We start from the raw sequence: 23,376 nt of genomic DNA on the forward strand, positions 1-23,376 counted from the left end.
TCTAAAGTCTGGAGTTATGAAATTCCATTGAAATTCCTATGAAATTTCTTGTGACCCACAGAGTGACCTAAACCTAATAAAATAAATTATTTGTTAGTCCCTGTCTTGAAATTATTTTTGTCTTGGGAATTTGCCATAGTCACAGCTGCAATATTGCCAGTGAAGCTTAAATGATTATTCATTTCCTCACATATCATATTCATGGTAAACACAGGTCTCTCTGATGAATTGCTTCTCAAAACTAATAATGCCTTAGTCCAGCTGCTAGAAACCATTTATACTCATTTTCCTTAAAACTTAGAAAGCTTTTTATTGTGTCTCTGACATGCTATCTAGTTTGCAAAGAGGCTAGGTTTATATAATCAAAACATTTTTTCCAGACCACTTCTCTCATCTCAGTTAAACGGATATTTCAAGACAATCTATGCTAATTTTCTGGTGATCTTAATTTGTAACTTCATTTTACATGTGCATGTACCACCAAAAATTCTTCCAGGACTTGTGTTGATGATTTCTCAAATCTTAAGAGTTTTTTGGTAGAATCTTAAGACAAATCTTAAGGGTTTTCTGGTAGAATAACCAATTAAATTTAATACATAACTTTAGACCAGGTGGATTTACATAATATTCGTTAAAAAAAATTCAACTTTAAAAAAAAGGAAAGATGGTCTTAATTTGTATCCCAAACTGGTGGAAAAGGATGTACTGAGTATAAATAAATATAGACATTCTCTAATACTGTTCCACAACTACTTTTTAATTTAACAATACATCATAGACCTCTTTTCAAGTCATAGACATATTTCCATGTTACTGTTATAGTTACTTCATTCTTTTAAAAAATTGTACATTATTTCATTCTATGAATATTCTGTAATGTATAATCCCTTTTTAATAAACATATGTTATTTTTAGTTTTCAAAATTTAATTTATCATACTTATACATATATTTTTGTGAATAATATATAATATCTGCTTGAAGTAAAATTGTTTGGTCAAAGGGAATGCAAATTTCAAATTTTGATTGTTATTACCAAGTTGATCTCCAAAGTGTACCAAAGCTTATTCTCACCCACAAGTGAGAGTATTTGTTCCATGCTCAAATTGCTGTTTAAGTTTACTTCATTATTTGTAAGTTTATTGACTGTGTTTGCTAGCTAGGGCTGCTACACCAAAGTACCAAAGACTTGGTGGCTTACACAACAGAAATTTATTTTCTGACCATTATGGAGGGTAGAAGCCTGAGATCAAGGTGTCAGCAGGGTTGGTTTCTTCTGAGGCCTCTCTCCTTGGCTTGAAGATGGCTGTCTTCTCCTTTTTTCTTCACATGGTCTTCCTCTGTGTGTGTTTATGTTCTAATCTCTTCTTCCCATAAAGATACCAGTCATATTGGATTAGGCACACTCTAATGACCTCATTCTACTTAATTACCTCTTTATTTATTCTTTTTTTTTTTTCAGGGGAAAGCATGAACACAGTCTCCCACTACCACAAATTATGCAGTTGATTTTCCCCCATTTGGGGAAATCGCAGGGGTCAGCACAGATGGAGTACAATGGATAAGTCTTGCCCTGGGAAAACCACCTTCGTGATCATGGTATCTCCCCTGCCAGGTAAGTATATTACTTACCTCTTTAAAGACCTTATCTCTAAATGCAGTCACAGTCTAAGGTACTGAAGGTTAGGACTTCAACATATGAATTTAGGGGACAAAATTCAGGCCATAACATTGACCATTTGTATTACCTCTTCTGAGATATGCCAATTCATGTTCTTTGGTCATTTTCCTATTATTTGGCTTGCCTTTTCTAATTATTACAAAGATTGTTTGTGTATTAAGAATATTATACTTTCTTAGTATGCTCTTCTTTTCTGTTTTATGTATCAACTTACTAAAAAAAAAGCATCTTTTAAATTCTGGTTTATTAGCAATATAAGCCTAAGTGCAGAAGGGATTTTACTTTTCTTATATCCTCCAAATGCCAGATAGAAATGTGATACCTCCAATTTCTCTTGGGGTTTTCAGGCTAGTTTTTGCTACAACTTAGTTTCAATGTAATTCTGTTAGCATGAAGACATCATGCTACTAAATATGTAAAACCAGCACGCGTATTAAGAGCTATGTTCTCCTCTTTCAGTACCCTATTATTAAGCCTCTCAATAGTGCTAGTTCAAGCAGTTATTAAAATGGCCACTCTAAAAAGAAATAAAGAAAAACATAGAAGTTGTTTGTAATACCAGCTATTTTTTAAGGCATGTAAATAATCATCTATAAGGTTTAGTTTGAAGATCACAAATATAGCTTCCTTTGTGTGCCTTATGTCCTTTCATCAAAATCTTTGTCTCCAGAAAGCCCTGGGATAAAGCATATGGTTATCTAAGAGGGAGGGGTACCATTAGCCCAGCTACTCACTGTTAGACCTAAGGAAATGAGGCCCAGGAGGGTCTGATGATGAAACTTAGGGCTTAAGAGCCATTGAGAATAAATAGTCTCATTGGCACCATCAGACATTATTTACTGTGTATTCAACTGTGTAATGTTCACCAGTAAGACACATGGTCCCTGGACCTGCAGGAATCACCACTTGATGAAGGAAAGAAATTAGGTGGAGAATGTTCCGACCTTGTAACACTGAGCCTCCGGGAGCACAGAGAGTAAACTGGGGATAAACTGCTTCACAGGTTTCCCTGGAACGAGAACAGTATCACCCACTGTTCCAGTTTTAAATCTGTATAGCAGAGTATCTATGGTTTTGTACCTCAGTAACCTAGAATCACACCCCCCCCCCCCAGTGACAAATAAGTGAGCAGAGTCCCCATTAAATAAAATAACTTCTTTACATGGAGAAGGTGGGAGAGGAAGGCAGGAGCAGAACAAGATGGGAAAAGGGAACATGTTAGCTACTTGAAACACCATTGGTAGTGCATCAGTTATTTATAATTAGAGCTAGTGATATATTCATTTTCCCTTTTTAAATGAAACACAGGTTGTGGAAATAATGCATCTCTTTCACTTTTAAGGTCTTCCATATTTATGTAGATTAAAAATATAAATATTCAAATCAAGCAACGAAAAGAATATACAATTTCCCAGATTAGAAAATTAATGGAAAAAAATGATAAAATATTTGTTCTCTTTGAGAACTAACCCCATGATAACTATTAAAACAAGTTTGATCTTTTATTGTGTAGCTTAATCCTTTATACGTATTTGTGCAGGATTCATCACGAAGGCACATATTCTAACCTGTATAAGATGCACAGAAATGCATGCGTATGCATGTGTGTGTGTGCTTGTGTGCAACCTTAGACACTGAAGCCTGACTCCAGAGTGAGAATAAACAGAAGACAAGCACAAGAAAAAAGACTGGGAAGATATGCTCAGAATTAACATTGATTCTCCTTCAGTATAAGGATGGATTGAGTTCTTCTTTGTACTTATGAGTTTTTTCAGGAAAGTTTAAAATAATCATGGCTCTCATTTATTGAGTGCTTACTATGTGCCAGTCACTATTCTAAGTATTCCTAGGTAACAGCACATTTAATCCTCACAACAGCCGCTACGTTTGTTTTATGCATGGGAAAACAAACACAGAGATGTTAAGTAACTTGCCCTAGATTCAAAGCGGGAAAGTAGAGGAGCCAGGATTCAAAACAGTTCCATAGTTCAAGAGTTTAACTGCTACAATAAACATGAATTTACTTTTCTCCATAAATGTGGATATGTCTGTGTATGTGCATGTGTATTTAAGGCTTGGTACATTTGAATAAATGCATCGCACATAAAGTTGAATTTCATTCTCTTGGTTGCTGAAAAATAATCATTATATTTATTTTCCAAAAGACTTCATTTGCTAGCCTTTTTCTATTGGATTAGGAAACTTACATGAGGAGGAAGAAGGCTCTACAAGAAAGCCTGTCCTACTGTTGGGCTGGCAGTAGACGAGGCTGGGAACTCATTTAGATTCCTACTTGGGGCCTAAAATTCAGATCGATTTCAGATGAACATACTATACTGTTAGAAAAATGCAGATTTGAAGTCCTTTTAGTCAAACTCCATGCAGGGAACCATTCTGAAATTTCTCTCCCCAACAGTCTTCTAGCCTTTGTCTGAACATTACTCTGCCAAAAAGCTCACCACTCAGAGGGCTGCTATGGTCTCCTGCTGAGCCTCCCATTATAAGTAATGTCTCCTGACACAAATCTGACATCTCATGGTGCAAGTTCTGCACTCATGAATGACACAGACAAGTATATATTCTAAAGCTCATGTGGTTAGCCATTTTGCACAGCTCCCTTCTTATTAATGTTACCTTTTTCTTTGTGTTTCCACTCCAGTTACCCTGTGAGAAAACAAAGGTAAGGCTAATGTTTGAAAGCAATAAATTCCAACGGAATGGAAAACATCTTTCTTTGTTTCTCTGGTTCTCTGATAGTCTGGGGTCATCACATTCTCTTAATTGCTAGTGTTTACTAGGGCCTAAAAACTAGTGCCAAGTAATGCGCCAATAATGTTCCAAAGGTTCTAGAGTGTAAAAATATTGCTGTAAAATTAATCAGCCCTTATGTATGTAATATTCCAGGATTTCAGTTGCTCAACTCTCTGACCCGAAACCATCAGACCTTGGCCACCAGCTCCTATGTCTTTAAGACTGTTGAAGGCATCTGGACCTTCAGAACATCCTGGACCTACTTGGCTGCTGCTTTTTAAGCTACTCCAATTTCAACTTTTGATTTGCCACAGATTCTGGTTACTCCAATTTCAACTTTTGATTTGCCACAGACTCTGGGTTCTGGCTCTGCTCATATTTGGCATCTTCTAATATACTTACCAGGCCACATTTCCTGACCTGACTTTTGCCTCTTGGACAAGGTCATTACTTCTTGCCAACACTTGCCTATTTATGTCATCATTATTTCAATCTTAGGACTGACAGGCCCATGGTCCTGAAGGCCTAACCAGTCAGATGGCATGAACCCCAATCACCTTTCCTACCTTACTTCACACCATTCCGCAGTGTGGTTCCCCTGTTCCAGATCCAGGGTCTCACTTGCCAATGATCATTCCCACCTCTGCACCTCTACTCCATACCCTCCCCCAAAGTGCTTTCCCTCTACTCTTCAGTTCAGATCCTAGCATGGGGTTAAAAGTTCAGGCTCTGGAAATCAGATTGCCTGCTTCTTTTTTTTTTCTGACTGGTAAGGGGATCGCAACCCTCTGTATGGTGTTGTCCACACCACGCTCAGCCAGTGAGCGCACCAGCCATCCCTATATAGGATCCGAACCTGTGGCCTTGGCGCTACCAGCGCTGTGCTCTCCCAAGTGAGCCACGGGCCAGCCCAGATTGCCTGCTTTTGAATACAGCTTTTTTTACTTATTAACTACATGGCCTTGGGCAAGTTACTTAACTCTCAATGTTTAGGTTTCCTCATGTGTAAGATGAGAATAACAGCAGTACCTATCTGTGGTGGCATATCTAACTGCCTGTCCAATATCTATTTCCTTCCCTCTTCATTACACAACTCCAAAAATTTTAGGTAGCTATGTGCTCAAATGAAAAAAGAAAAGAAAACAAAAGTCTCCATTTCTTGGGCAGTACTGCCCTTGAGATGTCTATGTGATACAATTCTAACCAATGGGATGGACTGGAAGTCTGAAGTCTGTTGGGGACCCCTAGGAAAGTTTTTTTCCATTTATTTTCAGTTGTTGCTTTCATTATCTTTCTGCTGGGACTCCAATGCAATGCCTTAAGTGGACCAGGGGGTAAAAAATCACACACTGAACCAAGAGTTAGAAGGAGCTGGAATCTTGATGATTTCTCAAGCACCTGTGCCAGTCCCAGACTGCCTACTCCCAGAGACTTCTTATCATGTGAGGAAAGATAAGCCTCTACTGGATTATGTTGCTATGCTTAAGTTTCTGCTACCTAACAGCTTTGTTGTGAGGATTGAATAAATTGGAAAATGTAGGTAAATGCTTAGCACAATGCCTGAGAAAATAAGTGCCCATGAGAGTATTAGCTGCCACTGTTATTTCAAAGCCCAACTCAAGTCCCAATGGCTGTGAGATTTCCCTCCTTTTGAAGAGCCTTTCAAACTTAAAATTTGCACCACACACTGGGCACATGTATGAAGCCATAATTAATTCTCTTCTACTGCTTTGCAGTCTTCGTATTGTTGTTAAACTTGTATTTCCTGACTTTACTTCAAGTTTTCCCACAATGCTTAGCCTGGTTCTATGCATGTAGGTGCCACTCAATAAATAGAGAGTTGTTTGTTCAGGGACTTTGGAACTATCGAAGCATTTGAAAGGTTGTTTTCTCACATTTCCTGTTTTCCTTGGTGGCCAGATTCATTAAAACGAGGGAATTCTCTCACCGAATTAAACAGCTGAATGTTTTTAATAAAAATATCTAGGTAATAAACTTTTTCTTTAACTTTGGGCTAGTGTAGAACTGACACTCTATCAAATGGCAGGTTTTGAAAGGCTCAACATAGATTTTAAGAGTAGTGCTAGCTATACATACAAATTTTCTTACTCCTCAAATGATACAATACTTTAACAAGCTACCCTTGCTCAAGAATTGGACTATAAATAGACCTAAAGATGGAAGAGAAAATGCACTGTCCACAGGGATTTCTTCACTTGCATAGCTTGGCCTGCATGGCCCCTGAAAGGCAGCTAGCCCTGCCCCTTCCACCCTGGGGCAGACGCAGGAAGAGGGCAGGCCTGGAAATGCTTCCCTCCTTGGATCCGACATCGCATCGTTTTGACACCTTCCTCTCCTATTTGTGGTTGATTGTTTATTTATTTATTTATTTATTTTGTCATCCTCCCAGGGTTTGAACTCCTAAAAGCCAAAAGTGTGTTTTACTCAGTTTGTGTCCTCTGCAGCCACCATCACAATACCTGGCACAAAAATGTTCCTCAATAAATATCTATTACATTAAGCTAAGCTGAGCTGAAATCGGTCATGAACAAGAACTAGAAACTGATGTGTATCATACTCTAGCAAAAACAGGGTTCGGAGAATTAGTCAGAGACCTGTTTCCTACCGTCACTTGCTGGCTATGTGAAATTTGCTCCCTTTATAGCTCTGCTCTCCCAAGTAATATTTGCTTCCTCCTGTTTCCCAGAAGTTGTATGTAACAAACATATGGCAAAAATCTCAGACAACCCCAGGCAAGGGAAGACACAATGCTTGTAATGTCTTGGTCTCTATCCTTAGGATGTGTTTTTTATTAACTGAACAAGTAGTTATTGAGTATCTAAGTGCTGACATTGTAGGCACTGGATCTACAATAGCAAACAAAAACGGAGAAGAAAACACATACCCACCCTTATGAAACTTACAGATTAATGGTAGAACAAATGTTAATGAGGGACAAGTCAAAGAGAGCAGAAAAATAGAGAAATTGTCCAGTTTGTGGAGTTGGCTAAGGCTTCCCTGAGAAGGTAACAGCTGCAATCAGAAGAGGTGTCAGAGTTAACCAGGGGAAGCTGGAGGAAGGCAGAAGAGCATGTGTAGAGACAGGCTGGGAGAGAGCACGGCAGATGGAAGGAACCAAAAGAAGCCTGTGCGGCTGAAGCTAAGGGAAAAGGAGGTACACACACAGGACACACCGTGCCGGGCCATGTGGACCTTGTCGGCGTTTGTAATATGATCCGATTTGTATTTTAAAAGATCACTTTGGCTAACTGCGAGGAATGGACTGGAAGGCAGCAAGAATGGCAGAGTGTGTCATAGAGAGTCCAGAAGACCTTCTCAGAAGGCCGATCCCTGCCTTTCCAACCATCTCCCTTCTCCATGCCCAAGGGCTCTTTTTACTTTTTATTTTTATTTTTTTTTATTTTATTTTTTTTTTCCATAAGAACTGGCAGCTTTTATTTTATTTTATTTTATTTTTTTAATTTTATTTTGTCGATATACATTGTAGCTGATTATTGCTCCCCATCACCAAAACCTCCCTCCCTTCTCCCTCCCCCCTCCCCCCCAACAATGTCCTTTCTGTTTGCTTGTCGTATCAACTTCAAATAATTATGGTTGTTATATCTTCTCCCCCCCCCCCCGGTTTGTGTGTGTGTGTGTGTGTATGTGTGTGTGTGAATTTATATATTAATTTTTAGCTCCCTCCAATAAGTGAGAACATGTGGTATTTCTCTTTCTGTGCCTGACTTGTTTCACTTAATATAATTCTCTCAAGGTCCATCCATGTTGTTGCAAATGGCAGTATTTCATTTGTTTTTATAGCTGAGTACTATTCCATTGTGTAGATGTACCACATTTTCCGTATCCACTCATCTGATGATGGGCATTTGGGCTGGTTCCAACTCTTGGCTATTGTAAAGAGTGCTGCGATGAACATTGGGGAACAGGTATACCTTCGACTTGATGATTTCCATTCCTCTGGGTATATTCCCAACAGTGGGATGGCTGGGTCGAATGGTAGATATATTTGCAATTGTTTAAGGAACCTCCATACCATTTTCCATAGAGGCTGCACCATTTTGCAGTCCCACCAACAATGTATGAGAGTTCCTTTTTCTCCACAGCCTCGCCAGCATTTATCGTTCATAGTCTTTTGGATTTTAGCCATCCTAACTGGAGTTAGATGGTATCTCAATGTGGTTTTGATTTGCATTTCCCGGATGCTGAGTGATGTTGAGCATTTTTTCATATGTCTGTTGGCCATTTGTATATCTTCCTTAGAGAAATGCCTACTTAGCTCTTTTGCCCATTTTTTTTTTTTTTTTTAAATTTTTTTTTTTTTTTTTTTTTTTTAATTTTATTTTGTCGATATACATTGTAGCTGATTAATGCTCCCCATCACCAAAACCTCCCTCCCTTCTCCCTCCCCCCCTCCCCCCAACCATGTCCTTTCTGTTTGTTTGTTGTATCAACTTCAAATAATTGTGGTTGTTATATCTTCTTACCCCCCCCCCGTTTGTGTGTGTATGTGTGTATGTGTGTGTGTGAATTTATATATTAATTTTTAGCTCCCACCAATAAGTGAGAACATGTGGTATTTCTCTTTCTGTGCCTGACTTGTTTCACTTAATATAATTCTCTCGAGGTCCATCCATGTTGTTGCAAATGGCAGTATTTCATTCGTTTTTATAGCTGAGTAGTATTCCATTGTGTAGATGTACCACATTTTCCGTATCCACTCATCTGATGATGGGCATTTGGGCTGGTTCCAACTCTTGGCTATTGTAAAGAGTGCTGCGATGAACATTGGGGAACAGGTATACCTTCGACTTGATGATTTCCATTCCTCTGGGTATATTCCCAACAGTGGGATGGCTGGGTCGTATGGTAGATCTATTTGCAATTGTTTAAGGAACCTCCATACCATTTTCCATAGAGGCTGCACCATTTTGCAGTCCCACCAACAATGTATGAGAGTTCCTTTTTCTCCGCAGCCTCGCCAGCATTTATCGTTCATAGTCTTTTGGATTTTAGCCATCCTAACTGGGGTTAGATGGTATCTCAATGTGGTTTTGATTTGCATTTCCCGGATGCTGAGTGATGTTGAGCATTTTTTCATATGTCTGTTGGCCATTTGTATATCTTCCTTAGAGAAATGCCTACTTAGCTCTTTTGCCCATTTTTTAATTGGGTTGCTTGTTTTCTTCTTGTAAAGTTGTTTGAGTTCCTTATATATTCTGGATATTAATCCTTTGTCAGATGTATATTTTGCAAATATTTTCTCCCACTCTGTTGGTTGTCTTTTAACTCTTTTAATTGTTTCTTTTGCTGTGCAGAAGCTTTTTAGTTTGATATAATCCCATTTGTTTATTTTTCCTTTGGTTGCCCGTGCTTTTGGGGTCGTATTCATGAAGTCTGTGCCCAGTCCTATTTCCTGAAGTGTTTCTCCTATGTTTTCTTTAAGAAGTTTTATTGTCTCAGGGTGTATATTTAAATCCTTAATCCATTTTGAGTTGATTTTAGTATATGGTGAGAGGTATGGATCTAGTTTCATTCTCCTGCATATGGATATCCAGTTATCCCAGCACCATTTGCTGAAGAGGCAGTCCCTTCCCCAGTGAATAGGCTTGGTGCCTTTATCAAAGATCAGATGGCAGTAAGTGTGTGGGTTGATTTCTGGATTCTCTATTCTATTCCATTGGTCAGTGTGTCTGTTTTTATGCCAGTACCATACTGTTTTGGTTATTATAGCTTTGTAGTATAGCTTAAAGTCAGGTAGTGTTATGCCTCCAGCTTTATTTTTTTTGCTCAGCATTGCTTTGGCTATGCGTGGTCTTTTATTGTTCCATATAAATGACTGGATAGTTTTTTCCATTTCTGAGAAAAATGTCTTTGGAATTTTGATGGGGATTGCATTGAATTTGTATATCACTTTGGGTAGTATGGACATTTTCACTATGTTGATTCTTCCAATCCAAGAGCATGGAATATCTTTCCATCTTCTTGTATCCTCTCTAATTTCTCTCAGCAGTGGTTTGTAGTTCTCATTATAGAGATTTTTCACCTCCTTGGTTAACTCAATTCCTAAGTATTTTATTTTTTTGGTGGCTATTGTAAATGGGCAGGCTTTCTTGATTTCTCCTTCTGCATGTTCACTATTGGAGAAAAGAAATGCTACTGATTTTTGTGTGTTGATTTTGTATCCTGCTACTGTGCTGAAATCATTTATCAATTCCAACAGTTTTTTTGTAGAGGTTTTAGGCTGTTCGATATATAGGATCATGTCATCTGCAAACAGGGACAGTTTGACTTCATCTTTTCCAATCTGGATGCCCTTTATTTCCTTCTCTTCTCTGATTGCTCTGGCTAGTACTTCCAACACTATGTTGAATAGGAGTGGTGAGAGTGGGCATCCTTGTCTAGTGCCTGTTCTTAAAGGAAAAGCTTTCAGCTTTTCCCCGTTCAGGATGATATTGGCAGTGGGTTTGTCATATATGGCTTTAATTATGTTGAGATACTTTCCCTCTATACCTAACTTATAGAGGGTCTTTGTCATGAATAAGTGCTGAACTTTATCAAATGCTTTTTCAGCATCTATAGAGATGATCATATGGTCCTTGTGTTTGAGTTTATTAATATGGTGTATCACATTTATTGATTTGCGTATGTTGAACCAACCTTGCATCCCTGGGATGAATCCCACTTGATCGTGATGAATAATTTTTCGTATGTGTTGCTGTATTCTGTTTGCTAGTATTTTAGTGAGGATTTTTGCATCTATATTCATCAAGGATATCGGCCTGTAGTTTTCTTTTTTGGTTATATCTTTACCTGGTTTTGGTATCAGGATGATGTTTGCTTCATAGAATGAGTTTGGGAGATTTGCGTCCGTTTCAATCTTTTGGAATAGTTTGTAAAGAATCGGTGTCAATTCCTCTTTGAATGTTTGGTAAAATTCTGCTGTGAATCCATCTGGTCCTGGGCTTTTCTTTGTTGGGAGCCTTCTGATAACAGCTTCAATCTCCTTTATTGTTATTGGTCTGTTCAAATTTTCTACGTCTTCACGGTTCAGTTTTGGGAGCTTGTGTGTGTCCAGAAATTTATCCATTTCCTCCAGATTTTCAAATTTGTTGGCGTATAGTTGTTTATAGTAGTCTCGAATGATTCCTTGTATTTCAGATGAATCAGTTGTAATATCGCCTTTTTCATTTCTAATTTTTGTTATTTGAGTCTTCTCTCTTCTTTTTTTTGTTAGCCATGCTAAAGGTTTGTCAATTTTATTTATCTTTTCAAAAAACCAACTTTTTGATTCATTGATCTTTTGAATTGTTTTTTGGTTTTCAATTTCATTCAGTTCTGCTCTGATCTTAATGATTTCTTTCCGTCTGCTAACTTTAGGATTGGATTGTTCTTGTTTTTCTAGTTCTTTAAGGTGAAGTGTTAGGTTGTTCACTTGCCATCTTTCTATTCTTCTGAAGTGAGCATTTAATGCAATAAATTTTCCCCTCAATACTGCTTTTGCAGTATCCCACAGGTTTTGGTATGATGTATCATTGTATTCATTAGTTTCAATAAACTTTTTGATTTCCTGCTTGATTTCTTCTTGGACCCATATGTCATTAAGTAGAATGCTGTTTAATTTCCATGTGTTTGTATAGTTTCCAGAGTTTTGTTTGTTATTAATTTCTAGTTTTAATCCATTGTGGTCTGAGAAGATACATGGGATAATTCCAATTTTTTTGAATTTATTGAGACTTGATTTGTGACCTAATATGTGATCTATCCTGGAGAATGATCCATGTGCTGATGAGAAGAATGAATATTCTGAGGCTGTTGGGTGGAATGTTCTGTAGATATCTGCCAATTCCAATTGGTCTAGAGTCTTGTTTAGATCTTGTGTTTCTCTACTGATTCTTTGCCTAGATGATCTGTCTAATATTGACAGTGGAGTGTTCAGGTCCCCTGCTATTATGGTATTAGTGTCTATTTCCTTCTTTAGGTCTAATAGAGTTTGTTTTATAAATCTGGCTGCTCCAACATTGGGTGCGTACATATTTATGATTGTTATGTCTTCTTGATGGATCAGTCCTTTTATCATTAAGTAGTGTCCCTCATTGTCTCTTTTTATGGTTTTTAGTTTAAAGTCTATTTTGTCAGATATGAGAATAGCCACTCCAGCTCGTTTTTCTTTTCTGTTTGCATGGTAAATCTTTTTCCATCCTTTCACTCTTAGTCTGTGTGAATCTTTATGGGTGAGGTGGGTCTCTTGTAGGCAGCATATAGTTGGGTCCTGCTTTTTGATCCAGTCAGCCAGTCTGTGTCTTTTAATTGGGGAATTTAAGCCTTTAACATTAAGAGTTGTTATTGAAAGGTGTTGATTTATTCCTAGCATTTTATTGGTTGTTTGGTTGTCTTAGGTGTCTTTTGTTCCTTGCTTTCTGATTTACTGTTTGGTTTCTTTGTTTGTTGGTTCCTTAGGTTGTAGATAGTGTTTTTGTTAGCTTGTTTTCTCTTCATGAATGCCATTTTTATTGTACTAGCGGGTTTAGATTTTTCTTAGGTTTTTATGGCAGTGGTAGTTATTTTTCAGGAACCAAACCCAGTACTCCCTTGAGGATTTCTTGTAAGGGTGGTCTTGTGGTAGTGAACTCCCGCAGTTTTTGTTTGTCTGAGAAATATACTATTTGCCCCTCATTTCGGAAGGATAGCCTTGCAGGGTAGAGTATTCTTGGCTGGCAATCTTTGTCTTTTAGTATTTTGAAAATATCATCCCATTCCTTTCTAGCTTTTAGGGTTTGTGATGAAAAGTCTGATGTTAACCTGATTGGGGCTCCCTTATAGGTGATTTGACGCTTCTCTCTTGCAGCTTTTAAGATTCTCTCTTTGTCTCTGAGTTTTGCCAATTTGACTATGACATGTCTTGGAGAAGGCCTTTTTGGGTTGAATACGTTTGGAGATCGTTGAGCTTCCTGGATCTGAAGATCTGTGATTTTTCCTATACCTGGGAAGTTTTCTGCCACTATTTTGTTGAATATGTTTTCAATGGAATCTCCATTTTCCTCCCCTTCTGGAATACCCATGACTCGGATATTTGAGCGCTTGAGGTTGTCTGATATCTCTCTCAGATTTTCTTCCATGTCCTTGATTCTTTTTTCTTTCTTTTTGTCTGCTTGTGTTATTTCAAACAGCCCATCTTCAAGTTCAGAGGTTCTCTCTTCAACTTCGACAAGCCTGCTGGTTAAACTCTCCGTTGTGTTTTTTATTTCGCTGAATAACTTCTTCAGTTCAGCAAGTTCTGCTACATTTTTTTTCAGGACATTGATTTCCTTGTATATTTCCTCTTTCAGATCCTGTATACTTTTCCTCATTTCATCATGATGTCTAGCTGAGTTTTCTTGTATCTCATTCAGTTTCCTTAGAATTATCACTCGAAATTCCTTGTCAGTTATTTCAAGGGCTTCTTGTTCTATAGGATCTAGAGTATGAGATTTATTAACTTTTGGTGGTGTACTTTCTTGATTTTTTGTATTTCTGGTGTCTTTTTTTTGGTGTTTATTCATTGTGGCAGGGGGTTTCACAGTCCACCGGTTTGAGACTAATGACTAACTAGGATGTTGCTGTGGTTGCCAATTTGCTATGGCTCCCGCCGTGACTGCTCAGTTGGCCTCTAGTGTCTTGTGTGTGTGGTTGCCTCGGGTCTTGGGCTTCTCCGGGGATCCACCTTTCTGGTCTTCTTGGACTCTGCTGGGCTGGTGGATCACGTACCACAGGGTGTGTGATCTCTGTTGAGCTTTCACTTCCTGTGCAGGACTTCTCCCCGTTCCGTGTGCTCTGGCCCAGGCTGTTAGATCGTGCAGTGGCGACCCCACCAGGTGTGTGGTTTCTGTCGAGTCTCTGCCTCCCTGGCCGCACGTCTCCCCCCTCTGTGCCCACTGTGCTGGGCTGGGGTGTGTCTTCTGCACCCCTCGTCTATCAGCTGGGCCTTCAAGACCCTGCTCAGCACCGCCTCGCCCAGGAAGTCTACCAGGTTTCTGCTAGGCACAGACGACCGGTCTCTCTGGGTGCCTTTGTAGCACTGTGTAGATCTTTCTCGGGTCTTGTTCACCTTTGTATCCCCCCGGTATAAACCGAGTCTAGTGCCCGCCTGCAGCCTGCTCTCCGGCGGGTTCAAGCGGACCTGGGAACTCTCCTACCACACTATTCCCAACCAGAAATTCGTTAGGCTTTTTTCCAAACTGGTGGTCGCAGAGATGGTATCTGCCTCCCAGTAACAGGAAGTTTACCGGGGCCGGAGTCCAGGGTGTGGTGGAGTGACAGTCAGCCCGCCCGTACTTCCTAGCCCTCCCAACACTGGTCGGGGACGCCCCACACCTCCAGCCCCGCCAGAGAACCGCGGAGGGAGTGGGAGGGGAGGCCGGCCCGCAGGGTCCGGAAAGCCCCATGCCAGGCCAAGCAAATGGGCTCAGTGATGGCCGAGCAGGGCGGAGCTGCCCACACCTGGGAAAATGGAGGCAGCACCGGGGCAGTGAGTGGCCTGGTGGTGCAGGCGGGAGCCGCGTGGGCATCCACCCCCCGAACAGAGCTATGCCAGGGATCACTCACAGTGCTGTGCCAGATCGGGTGCTCGCTCTGTCTCTGATTTGTTGCCTTCCGTGTTCTCGGCGCTGCCTCCTCGGGCTGTTCAGTCGCGGCGCCGCTCGGGCGCTCCCAGGAATCTTCTTTAATGCCGGCCTGAAACCTCGAATCCTGAATAGGGCAGCTGGCCGCCTTCAGTGCGGCCCCAGCCTCCGGGATCCTGGCTGCATCCACAGCAGCCCTGGCGCCGTGTTCCCTGTTTCAAGACTCGCTTTTGCAGCTAAGAATCAGTTCTTTTCCTGCTCCACACTTCAAAGCTGTTGCCTGTAAATGAGGCAGCCTCTCCTGCCGGGGGCAAAGTGGCGTTGAGCCCCCACGACCGGCCAGCAGCAGCAGTCCTCCCTTAAGAGATGGCCAGAGAGAGCCAAGGGCTCTTTTTAAAAGGACCCTAGAGAGGTCATTTATGCACTTGATCAATGTAGTTTGGGGTCAAACTTAATTTAAAAGTGTTGCCCTCAGGTTGTTGCCAGATTCATGTTTATCCTCCTAACTTTCAAGAAAGACTCAAAACTCACACCTTGCCATCTTGGTAACCATAGTTGTATATTATGTTTGGTTGATGTCCTGAGAAAAGGGGGCCAATTTTTTTTCCCTGAAGTAATGCAATTTAAGATCACTATAGAAAGTAAGATGTGACTGATAAGCAAAAGAGCCAAGAGTCGTAAGAAGTTGTTTCTGTGTTGGGAAAGGATGTTTAAATTAAGGAATTTGTGAGTTGGTGTGAGAGCCTGGGGGAAAACAGCTGCCTGGCTGGCTTTCTGGCAGAAATGGTTCTCAGCAGGCTCCCATCTCCCCTAGCAGTTCCCATACACAGCCCCTCAGGTCTGGAGCCATGTAATAGTGCAGTGCGGTGAAAGTGAACACAATGTTCCTCAGAGCTGAAGACTTCAGTCAAAATCTTGTTTGCATTTGCTCTGAAAAGAGGCTGAAGTTTTCTTTTCTTGATCTTAGTTCAAGGACAAGGTTTTCTGGAAAGTCTGAGAAGAAATTTATGATTGTCAGTTAGAGGCCTATAGAAATAGAAAACAAGATGTTCCTTTTGTGTGTGTGCTGGAGAAAGCTCCAGGAAGCAGACTTACAATCGATTTCTCTGGCATATGTGAGCCCTTGGAAGATGCACATTGGCCATTTTATGCTCACACAAAGAGTATCATTTAGTCCAATACTGACACCTGGAAAGATGAATCTATATAAGATGGTAAAAGTTGCTTAGCAGCAAAACTGGCTGTGTTCCTTCCTTCATTTATTTGTTTATAAATAAGTGAACATTGATTAAGCAGCCACACTGTGCTAGATGTTGGGGACTACAGTGGTGAAATCTTTGATTTGACTAGTGTGCCACCAAGGGACATATTTCATGAGCTCTGAGAATCTGGGTGCCCAGGAGTGGAGGCCATGCCCCAGACCTTAGTCCAACCAGTCAGGTTAGACATGGCTTAGACCAAGTTCTCACGGCACTTTGTAGAAACCCAGGATCTTTCCTGGGTCCAGGCAATCTTCCTATCCTGGGAACTCCTAGGTTGTGGGGAGCTTTGACCTCTAATGCCACTTTCTCATTTGCTGTTTGAGCACCTGGAGTTGGCCCTCAAATGCAGGCTGCATTTATTTGTTCCAGAAGCCTCACTGTGTCTTTACACAGCTAGAGAGTCCTATTAATGGGCATAGAGCCAACTACTCAGGTACCCAGAGGCTCTGGACCCTCTTAAAAATGTATGTGTGTTTGTATCTATATAACTACCCACCTACATATATATATATGTCTACATACCTACCCACATACATACATATGTATGTATTTCTTGGTAGCACATCTCCTTTCTGCTTTAGCCCATTTCTCTGCTTTCCTCACAGCAAAGTGTCTTACGTTTCTGTCCCAAGACTCTTTGTCTGCTTTTGTCTAGGTTATTCAAAGCTTCCTTGTTGTTAAATACAATGATCACATTTCTGTCTTACTTCTTATGATCACTCATGAGTATCTGACACAGTGAACTCTTGGTCTTTGTTGGATAATGTCTTCATCTGTCTTCTGGGACACTTTCCTTCTTGGTTTTACTTCCTCATCTCCTACTGCTCCTTCTTAGTCTTCCATGTTAGGTCTTTCTTCGTTTAACACCTACATTTTGGATTGTCCCAGAGATCTTTCCTGGGTTCCCTTCTCTATCTACACATGCTCCCTACATGGCTTTAATCATGTCCGTGGTTTAAACACCACCAATATACTAGTGATTGTAAATATATCCCTAGTGCTGCTTCACTTCTGCTGACTTACCATCTCCAGGCAGATGTCTGAAGGCATCTCAAACATAATAGCTAGTAAGGACTTGGGACTTCCTGTGGCCACTCAAAACCTGGTTTTATCCCAGTGTTCCCCATCTTGGAACCACATCCATCCAATTTCTCAGGCTCCAAATCTAGGAGTTAGATTTGATTTCTCTTTTTGCCTCACTTCATAATTAATCTATCAGCAAATCTATACCTATATCTAAATCTATATCTATTTGTAGACTATGTCTCCAAAACATACCACAAAGCCATTTATTTCTTCTCACTCTGCTACCTAAGTCCAAACACCAATTCTTTCTCTCCTAGGAAATTGCTATAGCCTTTGAACTGGTCTCCTTTTCCAATCTTGCCCTCTGTAATCTATTCTCAAAATGAGAGTCAAATTGGATTTTTTAAAAAGTAGTGGCTCTCAACTGGAGATGATTTTGCCTCTCAAGGGGACATTTGGCAAGGTCTGGACACATTTTTGGTTATTACAAGTCAGGGAAGTGATGCTACAGGCATCTAGTGAGTAGAGAGCAGGGATGCTGCACAGGACAGTCCCCACAACAAATGTCAATCATGCCAAAATTGAGAAACATTCTAAATCTCTTTCTCTGGCTTCCTCTTGCACTTGGAGGCACTCTTCATACTGTTTTACAGAGCACTAGTAATCTGCCTGCCCTTGCCTGTGTTTCCACCTTCATTTTTTACTGTCTTCCTTTTTACACTCTGATCCAGCCACATTGACCTTATGCTTTTGAACATGTCGCACTTAGTCTGGCTTTATTGTCTTTGTGCCAGTGGCATCCTTTGTCTGGAATGCTTTTTTTCTCCCTGCTCCTCAAATGGTCATTCCTACTTATAAAAATAGTTAACACTTACAGTAGTGTTTATGAATGCCAAGAATTCATATTTTCTAAGCACCCTACACATATTAACTCATGCATGCAACCTTATGGGTACTTGCACTACCAAAAATTGAGGAACAAGGTTTAAAATAATGTGCCTGAGGTCAAATGGCTAGTAGGTGGGAGAGCTGGCTCCAAAGGCCCTGCTCTTAGCCACTTCATGGTAATTCAATTCAGACTTCAGTTATATATTATCTCCTCAATTAGATAATATGTAAGCTGATTAGAGCACAGTCTTGCAACACCAAGGTCAAGGGTTTGCATTGCCATACTAACCAACTGGCTGCAAAAAATAATTAATTAATTAATTTAAAAATTTTTTAATTATAAAATAAAATAGTCATCCAGTTATTCTGTCACCTCCTCTTACTTCAATCCATGGCATAGCTCATACTATAAGTGGATTTTTGGGATGCTGACTTATTTATGTATCTGTTTATTTTATGTCTCTCCCACTAACCTCAGGGATTATGGTTATATTATTACTCCATATCCTCAGTATATAGAAAAGTTCTTGGTACATAGCAGACATTCAATGAATATTTTTGAATTAATATTACCAAACTGCATCCTTATAGAAAGCAATGTAGCAAATTTACTAAAAGCACTTATTTTGGGACCAAATCTATGTTTGAGTCCCATTTCTGCTACATCATGTTATGTGTTCTTTGGCAAAATGACTTAACCTCATTGTCTGTATTTCTATATCCTGAAAATGAGACTAGTAACTATCTCAGATAGTTGACTTAAGAATTAGATAATGTTTATAAAGCTCTCAGATTTATATAAGGGTTTAGTATGTGCTAGCTGTTAATATTAAAGAAAATAAAAAAGTTCTAATGACATTCAGCCTAAATATACCTCTCCAAATTTACTTCTATTTTTTGCCTAAAGGCTTTCACTCATTTATGTGTTTTTGTAATTCATCTGCTTATAATAAGAAAACTAACATTTATTGTGTTACTATATGTCAGTTAGCTTTCAAGAAGTTTTACGTTTATTAACTTTTTTAATTTCTACCAATCACATGGGAAAAGTCCTATTACTACACCCATTTTTACAGATGAGAAAAATTGAGGCATAGAGTGGTTGAGTAATTTACCCAAAATTTTACAACTAGTAAGTTGGTTCAAACTTAGCAGTTTTGCTCTATGGTCTTTGTTCCTAACCACTACTTTAATTAGCTTCTTCATATTTTGGTTAACTTTTTTTTTAATTTAACATTGATTCATGCCACTATCTTCATATTTCAACAAATTCTACATGATTGTTATCTTAGAAAATGGATTATCCAATCATGATGACAGGATGTCCTTTTTAATTTGTTTGTCTATAAATAGATATAAATTATTTAATTTGATCTTCAAAATAATGCTGTGGGTATTTTTAGCCCTACTTCACAGCTGCAGAAACCCCAGGGCAAAAGTCCCAATTATTCTCCCAATGTCACACAGCAACCGTCAGGGCCAGGTTTTCAATTCTAGTGCTTCCGGTGCTTAGGTAAGAGTTGCTGTCTACATTAATGGATTATTTCATGCTTAACTAGGCATATTCTTGTCAGTTTTGAATTAGCAACTCATGGTAGGAATTTGGTATTTCAAACATATGCATTTCTTTTTCTAACCCTAAAAATTTCCTCAACTCTAAATTGAGGTCATGCAGTAGTATTCTACAAAATCAAATTTTTCTTCTTTTGATTTCTGGATGGACGTAAAGAGTTTGGCCCATTTGAAACCAGAATAGTCCTCATAGTTACCTAGTGAGAGGAATCCTACATAAGGGTAATGGGTTGATAAGAAACCTAGAATTATAGTTTGGCATACGGAGTAAAGGAGGCTAAAAATTCAGGGTAATATCTCAAAATGAAAATGGAAGCCCAATCAAGGGAATGAAAATGAAAGAGCAACAGGAGAAGATGTTTGAATCTTTCTGAGACCTTTTTAAATGAAGTAACAGTTATCAGCTTTTGGGTTTATACCCCACCCAGAGACGGAGCCCCAGGAACTTTTATCCATGGAGTTATAGCTGAGTTCCTAAAAGAAAAAGTACCAAGTGCAATAAGAAAAAAAAAACAGATTGAAAGTGGAGCTGTGGGAGATGTTAAGAGGGCCCCCAATGATTCCCTTCCTCTTGGAATCCATGTCCTTATGTAATCACTTCTCCTTGAGTGTAGGTGAGACATAGTGACTTAATTCTAAGAAATAAAATATAGCAAAATAATGGGATGTCAATTCCAAGACTCTGATTTTCATTTTTCTTCCATCTTCCACTTGCTCATTGGTTCTGAGGGAAGCCAGCTGCTATTCTGTGAGCTTCCTTATAGAGAACCCCAAGTGACAAAGAACTGAGGGAAGGCTTCAGTGCAACAGCTAGCAAAGAAACAAATTCTGCCAACAACTACATAAACCAGATTAGAACCAGATCTTCCCCCAATCAAACCTTCAGATGAGACTGCAGCCCTGGCTGCCATTTCAACTGTAGCCTTGTGACAGATACTGAGTCAGAAACACTTCAGTTAAGCTTCTTCCAGATTCCTGACCCCAGAAACTGTGAGATAATAAATGTTTATTGTTTTAAGTGGCTAAGTTCTAGGGTCATTTGTTAGGCAGCAATAGACAATTAATAAAAGAACTATACCAAAAATGAGAGCACCCTTATCTGAGACTCATTCATTTACTCATTCACTTAACACTTTTATTTTTTTGAGCATTACTAAAATAAAACTATTTCAAGGACAAGAAGAGTTTCCTTTCTTCTAGGAGTTTCATTTGAGACAAGTTTATAAACATCTAGAAAAGGCAGCAATATTGAAGGTCCAGTTGGGGAAGGCATTCCAGAGGAGGTAAACTGAATTCTTGGCCAGATATTGTACACAAAAAAGTATTCAACAGGAAGGCAGAGATGGGAGCAGGATGAATAGGAAAGTAAAATGCTGGTGGCAGGCGGGAAGTAGGGCTAGACTTCTGAGAGTCTACGATTAGTGAAAAAGGTATGAGAAAAAAACATAAGAGAGAAAGAGCAAGGCTCATTAGGGGTTTCTATTCAGGCCAGTCACTGCCAGCATCAAGGATTCTGTGGAGAAAGAGACCATCCTCTGCCTGGCCTTAATACTGTACTTATAACTTGTTGATCTTGTCAAAGAGGGAGGAGCAGGGGGTGGAACTTATTTCTTTCAGTTTATTGTACCCTCTCTCTGAGGTCATTGTTATACTACTCCATTGTTTCTAAGCTTAAGTGAACCATTCATCATTGAAAATGAGGAGAAAACAAAACAAAAGGCATTTTCAGATGCAGCATCCTGCGGATTTGTATCAGTTGAACTCTACAGATATAGCTGAAGTATTCCATGTCTCATAAAATGTGGGAAGAAAGAAATTTTTGAGTCACAAATGAAAAACACCACTGAAAAGCATGACAAAATAATTATTGCCATAGGGTTTTGAATTTCTCGTACAGAATTGCATGTCTATATTTTTAGCATCAGACCCTTCCATGGCTCTTTTTGAAGCCTTTGGAAAAGTCTTATAAGGTTTACTCTAAAAATATTCTTCATTTCAGAAATGAAGCATTTGAGAAGAAAACATAGGGTACAATCAAACTTCTGTTAATGTTTTCATCACTGGCATCAATTTTTAAAGTCCTGAGTTATTTAAGTTAGACATTTATATGATGAAAGTTGCTATGGGCTGAATTGTGCCCCCTATAACTCATATGTTGAAGTCCTAACCCCTAGTACCTCAGAATGTGATCATATTTGAAAATAGGGGCTTTAAAGAAGAAATAAAGGTAAAATAAAGTCATATGGTGGGCCCTTATCCAATGTGACTGGTGTCCTTACAATAGGAGGGCAATAGGACCAGAGAGAAGATCGTGTAGAGACAGAGAAAAGATAGTCATCTACAAGCCAAGAAGAAAGGTCCTCAGAAGAAACCGACTCGGCCAACACCTTGATCTTGGACTTCTAGCTTCCAGACCTGTGAAAAAATAAATTGCTGAAGTTTAAACCACTCATCTGCGATACTTGGTTATGGAAGCCCTAGCAAACTAATGCAGAAATCTTTATAGCTTCACAAACAGAATATAAGGAATTCACTCAAATTTTTTTATTAGTCTTTAACAGTAAATATATTTAACTCATCTCTAAACAATTTAGTATAATTTTCTCACAAAAATAAATTTCTAACAAAAGACATTCATTGGTGATAAATAAGAAAATATGCATAATCAAAATGAAGAAAATAAAAATAACCCGTTACCCTTCACCAACTAGTATTATGGTTTATTATTAAATGCTCTGTTTTTGCAGATTTATACACTAATGGTTCAACATAGTCTAGTGGATTATGGGCTTTTCCCAAATATTCTCAATGTGACTTTATTCAAGTTGGTTAACTTCTATATGCTTCAGTTCTGCCATCTATAAAATGGGGATAATGAGAACTGCCTTTCTGGGTTTTTGTCAATTTTATAAAAATAAAATACTTAACAAGTTTGTGAAGCACTTAACAAAATGCTTGGCACATGTTAAGCAAATAGCAAATGGTCTGTACATATTTCTATATCCTGTATTTTACCAAAATGCAGTCATTCTGTACGTTATTTTTGCAATCTGCTTTTTTTTTTTTCATGTTTAGTACAGTTTTGTTACTAGTATTAATTACATTCTGCTTCTGGGTATAAAAGTGACCCACACATAAGAATGTCTTTTCCTGGTCTCACAGTGTTTTTATTTGAACAACTTCTCTTCAAGCCTCTTGGTGTTGAAATTCGTGCAGTTTTGAGACTCTTGTTTTTTTTAGCAGCCTCCCTTTGTTTGGAAAAACTTCTAAAAGCACTGTTGAGGTTGGGAATTCATTCAAGTTTGAACCATTGACATGCAGTAAAGGAAAAACAGAACTCTTCCTGCTTACTCTGCATTTCAGCTGCCAGATGCCCTGGTTAACTTGTGAAAAGGGAAACAAAATGGAATTGCGAAATGAAATGCTTTGGAGACCAAAAAACAGTGGTGGCAGGATTGAGGTTTGCTCCTCTCGTACTTTTAGTCACAGTTCTAAGTACCTCCAAGCCCACTTGTCTGAGCCAGAGGCAGGTTGTCACCAGGCGGGTTAAGCTGATAGGAGGAGACTCCAGTCAGGGT

At 39.2% G+C, this 23,376-nt stretch overlaps 1 non-coding gene across 1 annotated transcript; it reads right to left on the bottom strand.

Moving 5' to 3' along the window:
- Nucleotides 1-1,458: 1,458 nt before the first annotated feature.
- On the bottom strand, nucleotides 1,459-1,622 carry LOC134371431 (U1 spliceosomal RNA). Its single transcript, XR_010022849.1, has one exon. It is a non-coding gene; the product is annotated as a U1 spliceosomal RNA (small nuclear RNA).
- Nucleotides 1,623-23,376: the final 21,754 nt, after the last annotated feature.

Source organism: Cynocephalus volans, chromosome 2 (assembly GCF_027409185.1).
Source record: "Cynocephalus volans isolate mCynVol1 chromosome 2, mCynVol1.pri, whole genome shotgun sequence".
Taxonomy (NCBI): Eukaryota; Metazoa; Chordata; class Mammalia; order Dermoptera; family Cynocephalidae; genus Cynocephalus; species Cynocephalus volans.